This window comes from Sinohyriopsis cumingii, chromosome 11 (assembly GCF_028554795.1).
Source record: "Sinohyriopsis cumingii isolate HCF-2022 chromosome 11, ASM2855479v2, whole genome shotgun sequence".
NCBI lineage: Eukaryota > Metazoa > Mollusca > Bivalvia > Unionida > Unionidae > Sinohyriopsis > Sinohyriopsis cumingii.
The window spans coordinates 46821366-46843580 of record NC_142971.1 but is presented as its reverse complement, the minus strand read 5'-3'; the positions used below and the strand labels follow the sequence as shown (position 1 = coordinate 46843580).

Genomic DNA, 22215 nt, shown 5'->3' with positions numbered 1-22215 from the left:
TCTTGCTTTATCATACTGACACACGAGAGAGAGAGAGAGAGAGAGAGAGAGAGAGTATGCAACAAAGTTCGCATAACTTTATCAGCTATTAACATTAATTGTACTTCTGTGTAATTTTATTTTTAACGCGTTATCCTATAACGATTGCAAACAAGGGCAAAAACTCTACTGATCTTACTCGATAATTATACCATACTGAATTAATAAGTTTATCTCGTAAAAACGGATCATATATATATCCTGGGTGGCTGAGGGTGTTTTAAGATATGTGTGTGTCTTTTGTGATATATATATATATATATATATATATATATATATATATATATATATATATATATATATATATATATATATATATATATATATATATATATATATACGTTTGTGTGTGTACATACATACATACATATGTGTATTATTTACATATAGTCTTGGATAATTTTAATTATTGGGATATGGATTTTAGATATCAACAGATACAAAGGAAACAAACGTTTCAATACATATAATGACATTTTCTTAAATTCTACATTGTATCATATTGACCTACTACTTGCTAGGCAAGCTGACTTTTATAAAATTTGCAAACTCCTTATATATATTTAAACTTACTTTTAGTATTCAACCAGAAAATCAGTACAGTGCAGAAAGATTGAAAATATTATTTCTTTCATATATATATATATATATATATATATATATATATATATATATATATATATATATATATATATATATATATATATATGAGAGAGAGAGAGAGAGAGATGGGGGGATTCGGAATGGTTTAAACAGACTCTAAATTACACTGATAAAATGTACATCAGTCCAATGGTTAACATGATAGATTTCTATCAAGCTGGTTGCCCTATTGTACCCTTGAGCAAGACTACCCTCATTGCCTAATAAAACCAAGCAGTCTTTTGCCAGAACACCATAATGTGAACTTAGGCCATCTAAATCAAATTCCTATGTGAAATTTGCCAATATAAGCCAATACACTTTAATGCAAACTTAGCCAATCTAAACCAAATATCTTAATGGAAACTTAGCCAAACACCTTAATGTGAACTTAGCCCATCTAAACCAATGTACCATAATGTGAACTTAGCCCATCTAAACCAAGAAAAGAATAATGTGATATTGGCTCATATAAACAAAAACACCTTAATGCTATCTTAGCCAATCTAAACCAACCGACTTAATTTATTTTTATAAAGAATACAAAGTGAAAATTTAAATACTTTTCAGCATTATAAATGAAATCACAAATAGTCCATGAAAAGTTATATGACAAGTCCAAAAGGGTAGTGTTCCAAATGAATGCCAGTGGTTTTCTGAATGAAGTCCAATTTTGAATGTGCTGATGTAATAACAATCTTGACGTGTGGCGATGATGTAATTTAGAATGTCCTTGAATGAATTCATAATAGTCCCAAAATAGCGATTTTTGATATTTGGACATTAGTATTGGGGTGTATGGACATATTTGTTTTGCTTATCAAAACGTTGGAAATCGCCGACACCATGCGGTATCGGCATAGGCTGCTTACTAGCCACAGGGGGCTCGTATCATTGCTTACAATGAAACTATCAGTCGTACATATAGTATAAAATGTATGACTGTCAGTTCAATTGTGAGCAACGATGCGAGCCCCTGTGCTTACTAGCCTGCCATGCAAACTTGACCGACCTTTCATCGAGATATACCTGCATGAAATCGAGAGAAATACGATTTATTTTCTCAGAAATAATTCCGAGTATAACATCATTTGTCGTTAATGAAGCTGACTGACGAAAGAAAACGACAACCTTGATGAAATTTGACACGGAACTCGCCATTGTATTACTATTCAAATGACTGCACAAATATGGCAACCTACATGTCAGTGACATCGGCGATCAAATAAGCTCTTGCTTCTTTACAGATTGAAACTGAAGGGATGTATTGTCGTAAGCAGAGCTCTCCCCTGTCTCTAATATATATATATATATATATATATATATATATATATATATATATATATATATATATATATATATATATATATATATATATATGTGTGTGTGTGTGTGTGTGTGTGTGTGTGTGTGCGTGTGTAATATATCTTTGTAACGACGAAGAGACAACCTATATTAGTCTTAAATTTGTACATACAAATGTCTACGGCCATACCACGTTGAAAACACCGGTTCTCGTCCGATCACCGAAGTTAAGCAACGTCGGGCCCGGTTAGTACTTGGATGGGTGACCGCCTGGGAATACCGGGTGCTGTAGGCATTTTTTAAATTTTTTTTTGGTTCCATCCTCACTGTGAGGATATGCGATCATATATGGCCAATATTTCTTGTTCACAAATCTGGTGCAAATTTTTCAGTTTCCTCTACCTCCAGGATCGAAATGGGCCGCCTCGTATGCCGTCCAGATCCTCCAAATTTCTTCTGATATTCCGGATTCAGCCTATAGCGAATAATTGCAACGTATGCAATCGATGTCTTTCATTTTGGATACTTGTCTGTGGTATTTCTTATTCAATAATTGATAGATATATTTGGAATGTATTATTTTTAATTATTTTAATTTATTTACCTGTTTTTAGCAGGGCACCAGTCTATCAGTGTGAAACTTGGCATCCCTTAGCGAATACTTCGAATATGGGCCATTGACAAAATAAATTGGTGTATAAATCTCTGTTTTGATTACAGTAAGTTTGGATGGATGTTCCCTGCTTCCACTTCCTTGCACTTTCTGTGTTTCCACAACTTTAACGTTTCCGAGCTGCAAGACGATATCCGTTTCAAATCAGATTCGAGTCCGTCTTTAAAGGTAGCTCATAGGCTGATGTCGATTATTTACCTATTGAATTAGTCAGTTGATACAAGATAAATAATAATAATAATAATAATGCCCAAAAACAACAAAAATGAACTGAATCTTCGTTTAAATGCATTGTTATTTAAGTCCATTTGAAGGTGTAAACCTCCGGTTAAGCAACTAATGTCCGAGTCCGAAAATGCCTGAATTACAAATTTGAATAATGTATGAAGGCAGTTTATCTATATAAGTTTTAATAAGTACACTTTAATTACTAATTTTACACGGCACATAAACGTAAACGTCTGTACATCGGAAACGGTGAAGAGAGAAGCGAATATAAGTCTTAAATTTACACACACTTGTGTCTACGGCCATACCACGTTGAAAGCACCGGTTCTCGTCCGATCACCGAAGTTAAGCAACGTCGGGCCCGGTTAGTACTTGGATGGGTGACCGCCTGGGAATACCGGGTGCTGTAGACTCTAATTTTTTTTTTTTCTTTTATAACTAAAAACAGTTGAAGTTTTTCTTTCTTTCTTTTATTGTAACTAAATTTACTTTATTCAATATAAATAATAAATAGAGCAATTTCTCGACTTTCATTTTCTCTTTTTCCTTAACTTTCTTCAATAATTCGGATCCTAAAAAAATCAAGTATAGGACCTGAATATAGCAAATGTTGCTTTGCACTTCTCTGCTCTTGGTTTCGATCCTTACTACTGGAATATGCGATCATAGATGACCAGTATTTCTTATTAACAAATTCGGTTCAATTTATCCAGTTTCCTCTACTTTTACTACCACAACAAGCTGCCTCCTTTCACGTCGAAATACTTCCTTCAAGTTTCTTCTCATATATTCCTGGTGTAGTCTCTAGCGCAGAGTTGCAAAATATGCGATCAATGTCTTTCATTTTGGGTACTTATTTGTGGTATTTCTTATTCACTAATTGATTGATAAATATGGAATGTATGAATTGTGAGAATTTTTTATATTAATTTATTGATTGATTGATTTCTTTTACAGCAGGGCCTCAGTCTGCCAGTGGGAAAATTGGCATCCTGTAGCGAATACTGTAAATATGGGCCATTGGCTAAATAAATTGGGTTATAAAATTCTGTTTTGATTACAGTAAGTTTAGATAGATATTTCATGCTTCCACTTTCTGTATTTCCACAACGTTAACTTCTACAAGTTGCAAGAAGAGATCCTTTGCAAATCTCATAAGACCCTATTTTTAAAGTTAGCTTATAGGCCGGTGTCGCTTATTTTAACCAAATGATAGGACAGAAAGAGGAATAATAATAATAATAATAACAACAACAATAATGTCCTGAATCTGCATTTTAAGTCAATTTCAACATGGAATTCTCCCCTTATCTGGGTCAGAAAATGGATGAGTGACAAATATGAGTATCTGAGGCCAGTTTTGCTTCTTTTGGATTAGAACTTTGAATCAGTATACACTTTAGTTACTAATATTATACTGCACACAAACATTTGTACATCGGAAACGTTGAAGAGATGTGTGACTAATCAGCCCAAGAGTCTTGAAAACGCATCAAGACAACAAATTATGTTTTACAGTCGAAATGTTGTTCTCACTAGAACTGAAATCATTTAATTTCTACTTAAATGCCCGAAAAATTTACAATTAAAACTACAATAAATGTTTTATACCTAGTCCCGCACAGTGACGTTTATCTGATTCCCTGTACTCACCGAGAGCATTCTGTGTCATATGGATGCATATCAAATGAAGTGAAAAGTAATGGAATACTCGCTTTTTTATTTATCCCTATGCATCGTGGTGCCCACACCATGATGAGACGCTGTTTCAATAAACCTTTTTATATATGTTCTTTACTGTTCTTCCTTTTTCTTCTTGCTTTATCATACTGACACACGAGAGAGAGAGAGAGAGAGAGAGAGAGAGAGTATGCAACAAAGTTCGCATAACTTTATCAGCTATTAACATTAATTGTACTTCTGTGTAATTTTATTTTTAACGCGTTATCCTATAACGATTGCAAACAAGGGCAAAAACTCTACTGATCTTACTCGATAATTATACCATACTGAATTAATAAGTTTATCTCGTAAAAACGGATCATATATATATCCTGGGTGGCTGAGGGTGTTTTAAGATATGTGTGTGTCTTTTGTGATATATATATATATATATATATATATATATATATATATATATATATATATATATATATATATATATATATATATATATATACGTTTGTGTGTGTACATACATACATACATATGTGTATTATTTACATATAGTCTTGGATAATTTTAATTATTGGGATATGGATTTTAGATATCAACAGATACAAAGGAAACAAACGTTTCAATACATATAATGACATTTTCTTAAATTCTACATTGTATCATATTGACCTACTACTTGCTAGGCAAGCTGACTTTTATAAAATTTGCAAACTCCTTATATATATTTAAACTTACTTTTAGTATTCAACCAGAAAATCAGTACAGTGCAGAAAGATTGAAAATATTATTTCTTTCATATATATATATATATATATATATATATATATATATATATATATATATATATATATATATATATATATATATATATATATATGAGAGAGAGAGAGAGAGAGATGGGGGGATTCGGAATGGTTTAAACAGACTCTAAATTACACTGATAAAATGTACATCAGTCCAATGGTTAACATGATAGATTTCTATCAAGCTGGTTGCCCTATTGTACCCTTGAGCAAGACTACCCTCATTGCCTAATAAAACCAAGCAGTCTTTTGCCAGAACACCATAATGTGAACTTAGGCCATCTAAATCAAATTCCTATGTGAAATTTGCCAATATAAGCCAATACACTTTAATGCAAACTTAGCCAATCTAAACCAAATATCTTAATGGAAACTTAGCCAAACACCTTAATGTGAACTTAGCCCATCTAAACCAATGTACCATAATGTGAACTTAGCCCATCTAAACCAAGAAAAGAATAATGTGATATTGGCTCATATAAACAAAAACACCTTAATGCTATCTTAGCCAATCTAAACCAACCGACTTAATTTATTTTTATAAAGAATACAAAGTGAAAATTTAAATACTTTTCAGCATTATAAATGAAATCACAAATAGTCCATGAAAAGTTATATGACAAGTCCAAAAGGGTAGTGTTCCAAATGAATGCCAGTGGTTTTCTGAATGAAGTCCAATTTTGAATGTGCTGATGTAATAACAATCTTGACGTGTGGCGATGATGTAATTTAGAATGTCCTTGAATGAATTCATAATAGTCCCAAAATAGCGATTTTTGATATTTGGACATTAGTATTGGGGTGTATGGACATATTTGTTTTGCTTATCAAAACGTTGGAAATCGCCGACACCATGCGGTATCGGCATAGGCTGCTTACTAGCCACAGGGGGCTCGTATCATTGCTTACAATGAAACTATCAGTCGTACATATAGTATAAAATGTATGACTGTCAGTTCAATTGTGAGCAACGATGCGAGCCCCTGTGCTTACTAGCCTGCCATGCAAACTTGACCGACCTTTCATCGAGATATACCTGCATGAAATCGAGAGAAATACGATTTATTTTCTCAGAAATAATTCCGAGTATAACATCATTTGTCGTTAATGAAGCTGACTGACGAAAGAAAACGACAACCTTGATGAAATTTGACACGGAACTCGCCATTGTATTACTATTCAAATGACTGCACAAATATGGCAACCTACATGTCAGTGACATCGGCGATCAAATAAGCTCTTGCTTCTTTACAGATTGAAACTGAAGGGATGTATTGTCGTAAGCAGAGCTCTCCCCTGTCTCTAATATATATATATATATATATATATATATATATATATATATATATATATATATATATATATATATATATATATATATGTGTGTGTGTGTGTGTGTGTGTGTGTGTGTGTGTGTGCGTGTGTAATATATCTTTGTAACGACGAAGAGACAACCTATATTAGTCTTAAATTTGTACATACAAATGTCTACGGCCATACCACGTTGAAAACACCGGTTCTCGTCCGATCACCGAAGTTAAGCAACGTCGGGCCCGGTTAGTACTTGGATGGGTGACCGCCTGGGAATACCGGGTGCTGTAGGCATTTTTTAAATTTTTTTTTGGTTCCATCCTCACTGTGAGGATATGCGATCATATATGGCCAATATTTCTTGTTCACAAATCTGGTGCAAATTTTTCAGTTTCCTCTACCTCCAGGATCGAAATGGGCCGCCTCGTATGCCGTCCAGATCCTCCAAATTTCTTCTGATATTCCGGATTCAGCCTATAGCGAATAATTGCAACGTATGCAATCGATGTCTTTCATTTTGGATACTTGTCTGTGGTATTTCTTATTCAATAATTGATAGATATATTTGGAATGTATTATTTTTAATTATTTTAATTTATTTACCTGTTTTTAGCAGGGCACCAGTCTATCAGTGTGAAACTTGGCATCCCTTAGCGAATACTTCGAATATGGGCCATTGACAAAATAAATTGGTGTATAAATCTCTGTTTTGATTACAGTAAGTTTGGATGGATGTTCCCTGCTTCCACTTCCTTGCACTTTCTGTGTTTCCACAACTTTAACGTTTCCGAGCTGCAAGACGATATCCGTTTCAAATCAGATTCGAGTCCGTCTTTAAAGGTAGCTCATAGGCTGATGTCGATTATTTACCTATTGAATTAGTCAGTTGATACAAGATAAATAATAATAATAATAATAATGCCCAAAAACAACAAAAATGAACTGAATCTTCGTTTAAATGCATTGTTATTTAAGTCCATTTGAAGGTGTAAACCTCCGGTTAAGCAACTAATGTCCGAGTCCGAAAATGCCTGAATTACAAATTTGAATAATGTATGAAGGCAGTTTATCTATATAAGTTTTAATAAGTACACTTTAATTACTAATTTTACACGGCACATAAACGGAAACGTCTGTACATCGGAAACGGTGAAGAGAGAAGCGAATATAAGTCTTAAATTTACACACACTTGTGTCTACGGCCATACCACGTTGAAAGCACCGGTTCTCGTCCGATCACCGAAGTTAAGCAACGTCGGGCCCGGTTAGTACTTGGATGGGTGACCGCCTGGGAATACCGGGTGCTGTAGACTCTAATTTTTTTTTTTTCTTTTATAACTAAAAACAGTTGAAGTTTTTCTTTCTTTCTTTTATTGTAACTAAATTTACTTTATTCAATATAAATAATAAATAGAGCAATTTCTCGACTTTCATTTTCTCTTTTTCCTTAACTTTCTTCAATAATTCGGATCCTAAAAAAATCAAGTATAGGACCTGAATATAGCAAATGTTGCTTTGCACTTCTCTGCTCTTGGTTTCGATCCTTACTACTGGAATATGCGATCATAGATGACCAGTATTTCTTATTAACAAATTCGGTTCAATTTATCCAGTTTCCTCTACTTTTACTACCACAACAAGCTGCCTCCTTTCACGTCGAAATACTTCCTTCAAGTTTCTTCTCATATATTCCTGGTGTAGTCTCTAGCGCAGAGTTGCAAAATATGCGATCAATGTCTTTCATTTTGGGTACTTATTTGTGGTATTTCTTATTCACTAATTGATTGATAAATATGGAATGTATGAATTGTGAGAATTTTTTATATTAATTTATTGATTGATTGATTTCTTTTACAGCAGGGCCTCAGTCTGCCAGTGGGAAAATTGGCATCCTGTAGCGAATACTGTAAATATGGGCCATTGGCTAAATAAATTGGGTTATAAAATTCTGTTTTGATTACAGTAAGTTTAGATAGATATTCCATGCTTCCACTTTCTGTATTTCCACAACGTTAACTTCTACAAGTTGCAAGAAGAGATCCTTTGCAAATCTCATAAGACCCTATTTTTAAAGTTAGCTTATAGGCCGGTGTCGCTTATTTTAACCAAATGATAGGACAGAAAGAGGAATAATAATAATAATAATAACAACAACAATAATGTCCTGAATCTGCATTTTAAGTCAATTTCAACATGGAATTCTCCCCTTATCTGGGTCAGAAAATGGATGAGTGACAAATATGAGTATCTGAGGCCAGTTTTGCTTCTTTTGGATTAGAACTTTGAATCAGTATACACTTTAGTTACTAATATTATACTGCACACAAACATTTGTACATCGGAAACGTTGAAGAGATGTGTGACTAATCAGCCCAAGAGTCTTGAAAACGCATCAAGACAACAAATTATGTTTTACAGTCGAAATGTTGTTCTCACTAGAACTGAAATCATTTAATTTCTACTTAAATGCCCGAAAAATTTACAATTAAAACTACAATAAATGTTTTATACCTAGTCCCGCACAGTGACGTTTATCTGATTCCCTGTACTCACCGAGAGCATTCTGTGTCATATGGATGCATATCAAATGAAGTGAAAAGTAATGGAATACTCGCTTTTTTATTTATCCCTATGCATCGTGGTGCCCACACCATGATGAGACGCTGTTTCAATAAACCTTTTTATATATGTTCTTTACTGTTCTTCCTTTTTCTTCTTGCTTTATCATACTGACACACGAGAGAGAGAGAGAGAGAGAGAGAGAGAGAGTATGCAACAAAGTTCGCATAACTTTATCAGCTATTAACATTAATTGTACTTCTGTGTAATTTTATTTTTAACGCGTTATCCTATAACGATTGCAAACAAGGGCAAAAACTCTACTGATCTTACTCGATAATTATACCATACTGAATTAATAAGTTTATCTCGTAAAAACGGACCATATATATATCCTGGGTGGCTGAGGGTGTTTTAAGATATGTGTGTGTCTTTTGTGATATATATATATATATATATATATATATATATATATATATATATATATATATATATATATATATATATATACGTTTGTGTGTGTACATACATACATACATATGTGTATTATTTACATATAGTCTTGGATAATTTTAATTATTGGGATATGGATTTTAGATATCAACAGATACAAAGGAAACAAACGTTTCAATACATATAATGACATTTTCTTAAATTCTACATTGTATCATATTGACCTACTACTTGCTAGGCAAGCTGACTTTTATAAAATTTGCAAACTCCTTATATATATTTAAACTTACTTTTAGTATTCAACCAGAAAATCAGTACAGTGCAGAAAGATTGAAAATATTATTTCTTTCATATATATATATATATATATATATATATATATATATATATATATATATATATATATATATATATATATATATATATATATATGAGAGAGAGAGAGAGAGAGAGATGGGGGGATTCGGAATGGTTTAAACAGACTCTAAATTACACTGATAAAATGTACATCAGTCCAATGGTTAACATGATAGATTTCTATCAAGCTGGTTGCCCTATTGTACCCTTGAGCAAGACTACCCTCATTGCCTAATAAAACCAAGCAGTCTTTTGCCAGAACACCATAATGTGAACTTAGGCCATCTAAATCAAATTCCTATGTGAAATTTGCCAATATAAGCCAATACACTTTAATGCAAACTTAGCCAATCTAAACCAAATATCTTAATGGAAACTTAGCCAAACACCTTAATGTGAACTTAGCCCATCTAAACCAATGTACCATAATGTGAACTTAGCCCATCTAAACCAAGAAAAGAATAATGTGATATTGGCTCATATAAACAAAAACACCTTAATGCTATCTTAGCCAATCTAAACCAACCGACTTAATTTATTTTTATAAAGAATACAAAGTGAAAATTTAAATACTTTTCAGCATTATAAATGAAATCACAAATAGTCCATGAAAAGTTATATGACAAGTCCAAAAGGGTAGTGTTCCAAATGAATGCCAGTGGTTTTCTGAATGAAGTCCAATTTTGAATGTGCTGATGTAATAACAATCTTGACGTGTGGCGATGATGTAATTTAGAATGTCCTTGAATGAATTCATAATAGTCCCAAAATAGCGATTTTTGATATTTGGACATTAGTATTGGGGTGTATGGACATATTTGTTTTGCTTATCAAAACGTTGGAAATCGCCGACACCATGCGGTATCGGCATAGGCTGCTTACTAGCCACAGGGGGCTCGTATCATTGCTTACAATGAAACTATCAGTCGTACATATAGTATAAAATGTATGACTGTCAGTTCAATTGTGAGCAACGATGCGAGCCCCTGTGCTTACTAGCCTGCCATGCAAACTTGACCGACCTTTCATCGAGATATACCTGCATGAAATCGAGAGAAATACGATTTATTTTCTCAGAAATAATTCCGAGTATAACATCATTTGTCGTTAATGAAGCTGACTGACGAAAGAAAACGACAACCTTGATGAAATTTGACACGGAACTCGCCATTGTATTACTATTCAAATGACTGCACAAATATGGCAACCTACATGTCAGTGACATCGGCGATCAAATAAGCTCTTGCTTCTTTACAGATTGAAACTGAAGGGATGTATTGTCGTAAGCAGAGCTCTCCCCTGTCTCTAATATATATATATATATATATATATATATATATATATATATATATATATATATATATATATATATATATATATATATATATATATATATATATATATATATATGTGTGTGTGTGTGTGTGTGTGTGTGTGTGTGTGTGTGTGTGTGTGTGTGTGTGTAATATATCTTTGTAACGACGAAGAGACAACCTATATTAGTCTTAAATTTGTACATACAAATGTCTACGGCCATACCACGTTGAAAACACCGGTTCTCGTCCGATCACCGAAGTTAAGCAACGTCGGGCCCGGTTAGTACTTGGATGGGTGACCGCCTGGGAATACCGGGTGCTGTAGGCATTTTTTAAATTTTTTTTTGGTTCCATCCTCACTGTGAGGATATGCGATCATATATGGCCAATATTTCTTGTTCACAAATCTGGTGCAAATTTTTCAGTTTCCTCTACCTCCAGGATCGAAATGGGCCGCCTCGTATGCCGTCCAGATCCTCCAAATTTCTTCTGATATTCCGGATTCAGCCTATAGCGAATAATTGCAACGTATGCAATCGATGTCTTTCATTTTGGATACTTGTCTGTGGTATTTCTTATTCAATAATTGATAGATATATTTGGAATGTATTATTTTTAATTATTTTAATTTATTTACCTGTTTTTAGCAGGGCACCAGTCTATCAGTGTGAAACTTGGCATCCCTTAGCGAATACTTCGAATATGGGCCATTGACAAAATAAATTGGTGTATAAATCTCTGTTTTGATTACAGTAAGTTTGGATGCATGTTCCCTGCTTCCACTTCCTTGCACTTTCTGTGTTTCCACAACTTTAACGTTTCCGAGCTGCAAGACGATATCCGTTTCAAATCAGATTCGAGTCCGTCTTTAAAGGTAGCTCATAGGCTGATGTCGATTATTTACCTATTGAATTAGTCAGTTGATACAAGATAAATAATAATAATAATAATAATGCCCAAAAACAACAAAAATGAACTGAATCTTCGTTTAAATGCATTGTTATTTAAGTCCATTTGAAGGTGTAAACCTCCGGTTAAGCAACTAATGTCCGAGTCCGAAAATGCCTGAATTACAAATTTGAATAATGTATGAAGGCAGTTTATCTATATAAGTTTTAATAAGTACACTTTAATTACTAATTTTACACGGCACATAAACGTAAACGTCTGTACATCGGAAACGGTGAAGAGAGAAGCGAATATAAGTCTTAAATTTACACACACTTGTGTCTACTGCCATACCACGTTGAAAGCACCGGTTCTCGTCCGATCACCGAAGTTAAGCAACGTCGGGCCCGGTTAGTACTTGGATGGGTGACCGCCTGGGAATACCGGGTGCTGTAGACTCTAATTTTTTTTTTTTCTTTTATAACTAAAAACAGTTGAAGTTTTTCTTTCTTTCTTTTATTGTAACTAAATTTACTTTATTCAATATAAATAATAAATAGAGCAATTTCTCGACTTTCATTTTCTCTTTTTCCTTAACTTTCTTCAATAATTCGGATCCTAAAAAAATCAAGTATAGGACCTGAATATAGCAAATGTTGCTTTGCACTTCTCTGCTCTTGGTTTCGATCCTTACTACTGGAATATGCGATCATAGATGACCAGTATTTCTTATTAACAAATTCGGTTCAATTTATCCAGTTTCCTCTACTTTTACTACCACAACAAGCTGCCTCCTTTCACGTCGAAATACTTCCTTCAAGTTTCTTCTCATATATTCCTGGTGTAGTCTCTAGCGCAGAGTTGCAAAATATGCGATCAATGTCTTTCATTTTGGGTACTTATTTGTGGTATTTCTTATTCACTAATTGATTGATAAATATGGAATGTATGAATTGTGAGAATTTTTTATATTAATTTATTGATTGATTGATTTCTTTTACAGCAGGGCCTCAGTCTGCCAGTGGGAAAATTGGCATCCTGTAGCGAATACTGTAAATATGGGCCATTGGCTAAATAAATTGGGTTATAAAATTCTGTTTTGATTACAGTAAGTTTAGATAGATATTTCATGCTTCCACTTTCTGTATTTCCACAACGTTAACTTCTACAAGTTGCAAGAAGAGATCCTTTGCAAATCTCATAAGACCCTATTTTTAAAGTTAGCTTATAGGCCGGTGTCGCTTATTTTAACCAAATGATAGGACAGAAAGAGGAATAATAATAATAATAATAACAACAACAATAATGTCCTGAATCTGCATTTTAAGTCAATTTCAACATGGAATTCTCCCCTTATCTGGGTCAGAAAATGGATGAGTGACAAATATGAGTATCTGAGGCCAGTTTTGCTTCTTTTGGATTAGAACTTTGAATCAGTATACACTTTAGTTACTAATATTATACTGCACACAAACATTTGTACATCGGAAACCAAGCAGTCTTTTGCCAGAAAACCATAATGTGAACTTAGGCCATCTAAATCAAATTCCTATGTGAAATTTGCCAATATAAGCCAATACACTTTAATGCAAACTTAGCCAATCTAAACCAAATATCTTAATGGAAACTTAGCCAAACACCTTAATGTGAACTTAGCCCATCTAAACCAATGTACCATAATGTGAACTTAGCCCATCTAAACCAAGAAAAGAATAATGTGATATTGGCTCATATAAACAAAAACACCTTAATGCTATCTTAGCCAATCTAAACCAACCGACTTAATTTATTTTTATAAAGAATACAAAGTGAAAATTTAAATACTTTTCAGCATTATAAATGAAATCACAAATAGTCCATGAAAAGTTATATGACAAGTCCAAAAGGGTAGTGTTCCAAATGAATGCCAGTGGTTTTCTGAATGAAGTCCAATTTTGAATGTGCTGATGTAATAACAATCTTGACGTGTGGCGATGATGTAATTTAGAATGTCCTTGAATGAATTCATAATAGTCCCAAAATAGCGATTTTTGATATTTGGACATTAGTATTGGGGTGTATGGACATATTTGTTTTGCTTATCAAAACGTTGGAAATCGCCGACACCATGCGGTATCGGCATAGGCTGCTTACTAGCCACAGGGGGCTCGTATCATTGCTTACAATGAAACTATCAGTCGTACATATAGTATAAAATGTATGACTGTCAGTTCAATTGTGAGCAACGATGCGAGCCCCTGTGCTTACTAGCCTGCCATGCAAACTTGACCGACCTTTCATCGAGATATACCTGCATGAAATCGAGAGAAATACGATTTATTTTCTCAGAAATAATTCCGAGTATAACATCATTTGTCGTTAATGAAGCTGACTGACGAAAGAAAACGACAACCTTGATGAAATTTGACACGGAACTCGCCATTGTATTACTATTCAAATGACTGCACAAATATGGCAACCTACATGTCAGTGACATCGGCGATCAAATAAGCTCTTGCTTCTTTACAGATTGAAACTGAAGGGATGTATTGTCGTAAGCAGAGCTCTCCCCTGTCTCTAATATATATATATATATATATATATATATATATATATATATATATATATATATATATATATATATATATATATATATATATATATATATATATATATATATATATATATATATATATATATATATATATATATATATATATATATATATATATATATATATATGTGTGTGTGTGTGTGTGTGTGTGTGTGTGTGTGTGTGTGTGTGTGCGTGTGTAATATATCTTTGTAACGACGAAGAGACAACCTATATTAGTCTTAAATTTGTACATACAAATGTCTACGGCCATACCACGTTGAAAACACCGGTTCTCGTCCGATCACCGAAGTTAAGCAACGTCGGGCCCGGTTAGTACTTGGATGGGTGACCGCCTGGGAATACCGGGTGCTGTAGGCATTTTTTAAATTTTTTTTTGGTTCCATCCTCACTGTGAGGATATGCGATCATATATGGCCAATATTTCTTGTTCACAAATCTGGTGCAAATTTTTCAGTTTCCTCTACCTCCAGGATCGAAATGGGCCGCCTCGTATGCCGTCCAGATCCTCCAAATTTCTTCTGATATTCCGGATTCAGCCTATAGCGAATAATTGCAACGTATGCAATCGATGTCTTTCATTTTGGATACTTGTCTGTGGTATTTCTTATTCAATAATTGACAGATATATTTGGAATGTATTATTTTTAATTATTTTAATTTATTTACCTGTTTTTAGCAGGGCACCAGTCTATCAGTGTGAAACTTGGCATCCCTTAGCGAATACTTCGAATATGGGCCATTGACAAAATAAATTGGTGTATAAATCTCTGTTTTGATTACAGTAAGTTTGGATGGATGTTCCCTGCTTCCACTTCCTTGCACTTTCTGTGTTTCCACAACTTTAACGTTTCCGAGCTGCAAGACGATATCCGTTTCAAATCAGATTCGAGTCCGTCTTTAAAGGTAGCTCATAGGCTGATGTCGATTATTTACCTATTGAATTAGTCAGTTGATACAAGATAAATAATAATAATAATAATAATGCCCAAAAACAACAAAAATGAACTGAATCTTCGTTTAAATGCATTGTTATTTAAGTCCATTTGAAGGTGTAAACCTCCGGTTAAGCAACTAATGTCCGAGTCCGAAAATGCCTGAATTACAAATTTGAATAATGTATGAAGGCAGTTTATCTATATAAGTTTTAATAAGTACACTTTAATTACTAATTTTACACGGCACATAAACGTAAACGTCTGTACATCGGAAACGGTGAAGAGAGAAGCGAATATAAGTCTTAAATTTACACACACTTGTGTCTACTGCCATACCACGTTGAAAGCACCGGTTCTCGTCCGATCACCGAAGTTAAGCAACGTCGGGCCCGGTTAGTACTTGGATGGGTGACCGCCTGGGAATACCGGGTGCTGTAGACTCTAATTTTTTTTTTTTCTTTTATAACTAAAAACAGTTGAAGTTTTTCTTTCTTTCTTTTATTGTAACTAAATTTACTTTATTCAATATAAATAATAAATAGAGCAATTTCTCGACTTTCATTTTCTCTTTTTCCTTAACTTTCTTCAATAATTCGGATCCTAAAAAAATCAAGTATAGGACCTGAATATAGCAAATGTTGCTTTGCACTTCTCTGCTCTTGGTTTCGATCCTTACTACTGGAATATGCGATCATAGATGACCAGTATTTCTTATTAACAAATTCGGTTCAATTTATCCAGTTTCCTCTACTTTTACTACCACAACAAGCTGCCTCCTTTCACGTCGAAATACTTCCTTCAAGTTTCTTCTCATATATTCCTGGTGTAGTCTCTAGCGCAGAGTTGCAAAATATGCGATCAATGTCTTTCATTTTGGGTACTTATTTGTGGTATTTCTTATTCACTAATTGATTGATAAATATGGAATGTATGAATTGTGAGAATTTTTTATATTAATTTATTGATTGATTGATTTCTTTTACAGCAGGGCCTCAGTCTGCCAGTGGGAAAATTGGCATCCTGTAGCGAATACTGTAAATATGGGCCATTGGCTAAATAAATTGGGTTATAAAATTCTGTTTTGATTACAGTAAGTTTAGATAGATATTCCATGCTTCCACTTTCTGTATTTCCACAACGTTAACTTCTACAAGTTGCAAGAAGAGATCCTTTGCAAATCTCATAAGACCCTATTTTTAAAGTTAGCTTATAGGCCGGTGTCGCTTATTTTAACCAAATGATAGGACAGAAAGAGGAATAATAATAATAATAATAACAACAACAATAATGTCCTGAATCTGCATTTTAAGTCAATTTCAACATGGAATTCTCCCCTTATCTGGGTCAGAAAATGGATGAGTGACAAATATGAGTATCTGAGGCCAGTTTTGCTTCTTTTGGATTAGAACTTTGAATCAGTATACACTTTAGTTACTAATATTATACTGCACACAAACATTTGTACATCGGAAACGTTGAAGAGATGTGTGACTAATCAGCCCAAGAGTCTTGAAAACGCATCAAGACAACAAATTATGTTTTACAGTCGAAATGTTGTTCTCACTAGAACTGAAATCATTTAATTTCTACTTAAATGCCCGAAAAATTTACAATTAAAACTACAATAAATGTTTTATACCTAGTCCCGCACAGTGACGTTTATCTGATTCCCTGTACTCACCGAGAGCATTCTGTGTCATATGGATGCATATCAAATGAAGTGAAAAGTAATGGAATACTCGCTTTTTTATTTATCCCTATGCATCGTGGTGCCCACACCATGATGAGACGCTGTTTCAATAAACCTTTTTATATATGTTCTTTACTGTTCTTCCTTTTTCTTCTTGCTTTATCATACTGACACACGAGAGAGAGAGAGAGAGAGAGAGAGAGAGAGAGAGAGAGAGTATGCAACAAAGTTCGCATAACTTTATCAGCTATTAACATTAATTGTACTTCTGTGTAATTTTATTTTTAACGCGTTATCCTATAACGATTGCAAACAAGGGCAAAAACTCTACTGATCTTACTCGATAATTATACCATACTGAATTAATAAGTTTATCTCGTAAAAACGGATCATATATATATCCTGGGTGGCTGAGGGTGTTTTAAGATATGTGTGTGTCTTTTGTGATAGATATATATATATATATATATATATATATATATATATATATATATATATATATATATATATATATATATATATATATATATATATATATATATATATATATATACGTTTGTGTGTGTACATACATACATACATATGTGTATTATTTACATATAGTCTTGGATAATTTTAATTATTGGGATATGGATTTTAGATATCAACAGATACAAAGGAAACAAACGTTTCAATACATATAATGACATTTTCTTAAATTCTACATTGTATCATATTGACCTACTACTTGCTAGGCAAGCTGACTTTTATAAAATTTGCAAACTCCTTATATATATTTAAACTTACTTTTAGTATTCAACCAGAAAATCAGTACAGTGCAGAAAGATTGAAAATATTATTTCTTTCATATATATATATATATATATATATATATATATATATATATATATATATATATATATATATATATACATATATATATATGAGAGAGAGAGAGAGAGAGAGAGATGGGGGGATTCGGAATGGTTTAAACAGACTCTAAATTACACTGATAAAATGTACATCAGTCCAATGGTTAACATGATAGATTTCTATCAAGCTGGTTGCCCTATTGTACCCTTGAGCAAGACTACCCTCATTGCCTAATAAAACCAAGCAGTCTTTTGCCAGAACACCATAATGTGAACTTAGGCCATCTAAATCAAATTCCTATGTGAAATTTGCCAATATAAGCCAATACACTTTAATGCAAACTTAGCCAATCTAAACCAAATATCTTAATGGAAACTTAGCCAAACACCTTAATGTGAACTTAGCCCATCTAAACCAATGTACCATAATGTGAACTTAGCCCATCTAAACCAAGAAAAGAATAATGTGATATTGGCTCATATAAACAAAAACACCTTAATGCTATCTTAGCCAATCTAAACCAACCGACTTAATTTATTTTTATAAAGAATACAAAGTGAAAATTTAAATACTTTTCAGCATTATAAATGAAATCACAAATAGTCCATGAAAAGTTATATGACAAGTCCAAAAGGGTAGTGTTCCAAATGAATGCCAGTGGTTTTCTGAATGAAGTCCAATTTTGAATGTGCTGATGTAATAACAATCTTGACGTGTGGCGATGATGTAATTTAGAATGTCCTTGAATGAATTCATAATAGTCCCAAAATAGCGATTTTTGATATTTGGACATTAGTATTGGGGTGTATGGACATATTTGTTTTGCTTATCAAAACGTTGGAAATCGCCGACACCATGCGGTATCGGCATAGGCTGCTTACTAGCCACAGGGGGCTCGTATCATTGCTTACAATGAAACTATCAGTCGTACATATAGTATAAAATGTATGACTGTCAGTTCAATTGTGAGCAACGATGCGAGCCCCTGTGCTTACTAGCCTGCCATGCAAACTTGACCGACCTTTCATCGAGATATACCTGCATGAAATCGAGAGAAATACGATTTATTTTCTCAGAAATAATTCCGAGTATAACATCATTTGTCGTTAATGAAGCTGACTGACGAAAGAAAACGACAACCTTGATGAAATTTGACACGGAACTCGCCATTGTATTACTATTCAAATGACTGCACAAATATGGCAACCTACATGTCAGTGACATCGGCGATCAAATAAGCTCTTGCTTCTTTACAGATTGAAACTGAAGGGATGTATTGTCGTAAGCAGAGCTCTCCCCTGTCTCTAATATATATATATATATATATATATATATATATATATATATATATATATATATATATATATATATATATATATATATATATATATATATATATATATATATATATATATATATATGTGTGTGTGTGTGTGTGTGTGTGTGTGTGTGTGTGTGTGTGCGTGTGTAATATATCTTTGTAACGACGAAGAGACAACCTATATTAGTCTTAAATTTGTACATACAAATGTCTACGGCCATACCACGTTGAAAACACCGGTCCTCGTCCGATCACCGAAGTTAAGCAACGTCGGGCCCGGTTAGTACTTGGATGGGTGACCGCCTGGGAATACCGGGTGCTGTAGGCATTTTTTAAATTTTTTTTTGGTTCCATCCTCACTGTGAGGATATGCGATCATATATGGCCAATATTTCTTGTTCACAAATCTGGTGCAAATTTTTCAGTTTCCTCTACCTCCAGGATCGAAATGGGCCGCCTCGTATGCCGTCCAGATCCTCCAAATTTCTTCTGATATTCCGGATTCAGCCTATAGCGAATAATTGCAACGTATGCAATCGATGTCTTTCATTTTGGATACTTGTCTGTGGTATTTCTTATTCAATAATTGATAGATATATTTGGAATGTATTATTTTTAATTATTTTAATTTATTTACCTGTTTTTAGCAGGGCACCAGTCTATCAGTGTGAAACTTGGCATCCCTTAGCGAATACTTCGAATATGGGCCATTGACAAAATAAATTGGTGTATAAATCTCTGTTTTGATTACAGTAAGTTTGGATGGATGTTCCCTGCTTCCACTTCCTTGCACTTTCTGTGTTTCCACAACTTTAACGTTTCCGAGCTGCAAGACGATATCCGTTTCAAATCAGATTCGAGTCCGTCTTTAAAGGTAGCTCATAGGCTGATGTCGATTATTTACCTATTGAATTAGTCAGTTGATACAAGATAAATAATAATAATAATAATAATGCCCAAAAACAACAAAAATGAACTGAATCTTCGTTTAAATGCATTGTTATTTAAGTCCATTTGAAGGTGTAAACCTCCGGTTAAGCAACTAATGTCCGAGTCCGAAAATGCCTGAATTACAAATTTGAATAATGTATGAAGGCAGTTTATCTATATAAGTTTTAATAAGTACACTTTAATTACTAATTTTACACGGCACATAAACGTAAACGTCTGTACATCGGAAACGGTGAAGAGAGAAGCGAATATAAGTCTTAAATTTACACACACTTGTGTCTACGGCCATACCACGTTGAAAGCACCGGTTCTCGTCCGATCACCGAAGTTAAGCAACGTCGGGCCCGGTTAGTACTTGGATGGGTGACCGCCTGCTGGGAATACCGGGTGCTGTAGACTCTAATTTTTTTTTTTTTCTTTTATAACTAAAAACAGTTGAAGTTTTTCTTTCTTTCTTTTATTGTAACTAAATTTACTTTATTCAATATAAATAATAAATAGAGCAATTTCTCGACTTTCATTTTCTCTTTTTCCTTAACTTTCTTCAATAATTCGGATCCTAAAAAAATCAAGTATAGGACCTGAATATAGCAAATGTTGCTTTGCACTTCTCTGCTCTTGGTTTCGATCCTTACTACTGGAATATGCGATCATAGATGACCAGTATTTCTTATTAACAAATTCGGTTCAATTTATCCAGTTTCCTCTACTTTTACTACCACAACAAGCTGCCTCCTTTCACGTCGAAATACTTCCTTCAAGTTTCTTCTCATATATTCCTGGTGTAGTCTCTAGCGCAGAGTTGCAAAATATGCGATCAATGTCTTTCATTTTGGGTACTTATTTGTGGTATTTCTTATTCACTAATTGATTGATAAATATGGAATGTATGAATTGTGAGAATTTTTTATATTAATTTATTGATTGATTGATTTCTTTTACAGCAGGGCCTCAGTCTGCCAGTGGGAAAATTGGCATCCTGTAGCGAATACTGTAAATATGGGCCATTGGCTAAATAAATTGGGTTATAAAATTCTGTTTTGATTACAGTAAGTTTAGATAGATATTCCATGCTTCCACTTTCTGTATTTCCACAACGTTAACTTCTACAAGTTGCAAGAAGAGATCCTTTGCAAATCTCATAAGACCCTATTTTTAAAGTTAGCTTATAGGCCGGTGTCGCTTATTTTAACCAAATGATAGGACAGAAAGAGGAATAATAATAATAATAATAACAACAACAATAATGTCCTGAATCTGCATTTTAAGTCAATTTCAACATGGAATTCTCCCCTTATCTGGGTCAGAAAATGGATGAGTGACAAATATGAGTATCTGAGGCCAGTTTTGCTTCTTTTGGATTAGAACTTTGAATCAGTATACACTTTAGTTACTAATATTATACTGCACACAAACATTTGTACATCGGAAACGTTGAAGAGATGTGTGACTAATCAGCCCAAGAGTCTTGAAAACGCATCAAGACAACAAATTATGTTTTACAGTCGAAATGTTGTTCTCACTAGAACTGAAATCATTTAATTTCTACTTAAATGCCCGAAAAATTTACAATTAAAACTACAATAAATGTTTTATACCTAGTCCCGCACAGTGACGTT

General features: G+C 33.6%; 10 non-coding genes across 10 annotated transcripts; all 10 read left to right on the top strand.

The window, feature by feature from the left end:
* The first annotated feature begins 2162 nt into the window (after nt 1-2162).
* Nucleotides 2163-2281, top strand: LOC149788209 (5S ribosomal RNA). Its single transcript, XR_016424650.1, has one exon. It is a non-coding gene; the product is annotated as a 5S ribosomal RNA (ribosomal RNA).
* Nucleotides 2282-3181: 900 nt separating this feature from the next.
* On the top strand, nt 3182-3300 carry LOC149788208 (5S ribosomal RNA). The gene has a single exon (XR_016424508.1). It is a non-coding gene; the product is annotated as a 5S ribosomal RNA (ribosomal RNA).
* Nucleotides 3301-6853: 3553 nt separating this feature from the next.
* Nucleotides 6854-6972, top strand: LOC149788207 (5S ribosomal RNA). Its single transcript, XR_016424649.1, has one exon. It is a non-coding gene; the product is annotated as a 5S ribosomal RNA (ribosomal RNA).
* A 900-nt stretch (nt 6973-7872) lies between these two features.
* Nucleotides 7873-7991, top strand: LOC149788206 (5S ribosomal RNA). Its single transcript, XR_016424507.1, has one exon. It is a non-coding gene; the product is annotated as a 5S ribosomal RNA (ribosomal RNA).
* A 3581-nt stretch (nt 7992-11572) lies between these two features.
* Nucleotides 11573-11691, top strand: LOC149788205 (5S ribosomal RNA). Its single transcript, XR_016424648.1, has one exon. It is a non-coding gene; the product is annotated as a 5S ribosomal RNA (ribosomal RNA).
* Nucleotides 11692-12591: 900 nt separating this feature from the next.
* Nucleotides 12592-12710, top strand: LOC149788204 (5S ribosomal RNA). The gene has a single exon (XR_016424746.1). It is a non-coding gene; the product is annotated as a 5S ribosomal RNA (ribosomal RNA).
* A 2375-nt stretch (nt 12711-15085) lies between these two features.
* On the top strand, nt 15086-15204 carry LOC149788203 (5S ribosomal RNA). The gene has a single exon (XR_016424647.1). It is a non-coding gene; the product is annotated as a 5S ribosomal RNA (ribosomal RNA).
* Nucleotides 15205-16104: 900 nt separating this feature from the next.
* Nucleotides 16105-16223, top strand: LOC149788202 (5S ribosomal RNA). The gene has a single exon (XR_016424744.1). It is a non-coding gene; the product is annotated as a 5S ribosomal RNA (ribosomal RNA).
* A 3631-nt stretch (nt 16224-19854) lies between these two features.
* LOC149788201 (5S ribosomal RNA) lies at nt 19855-19973 on the top strand. Its single transcript, XR_016424784.1, has one exon. It is a non-coding gene; the product is annotated as a 5S ribosomal RNA (ribosomal RNA).
* A 900-nt stretch (nt 19974-20873) lies between these two features.
* On the top strand, nt 20874-20995 carry LOC149788200 (5S ribosomal RNA). The gene has a single exon (XR_016424803.1). It is a non-coding gene; the product is annotated as a 5S ribosomal RNA (ribosomal RNA).
* The last annotated feature ends 1220 nt before the right edge of the window (nt 20996-22215 follow it).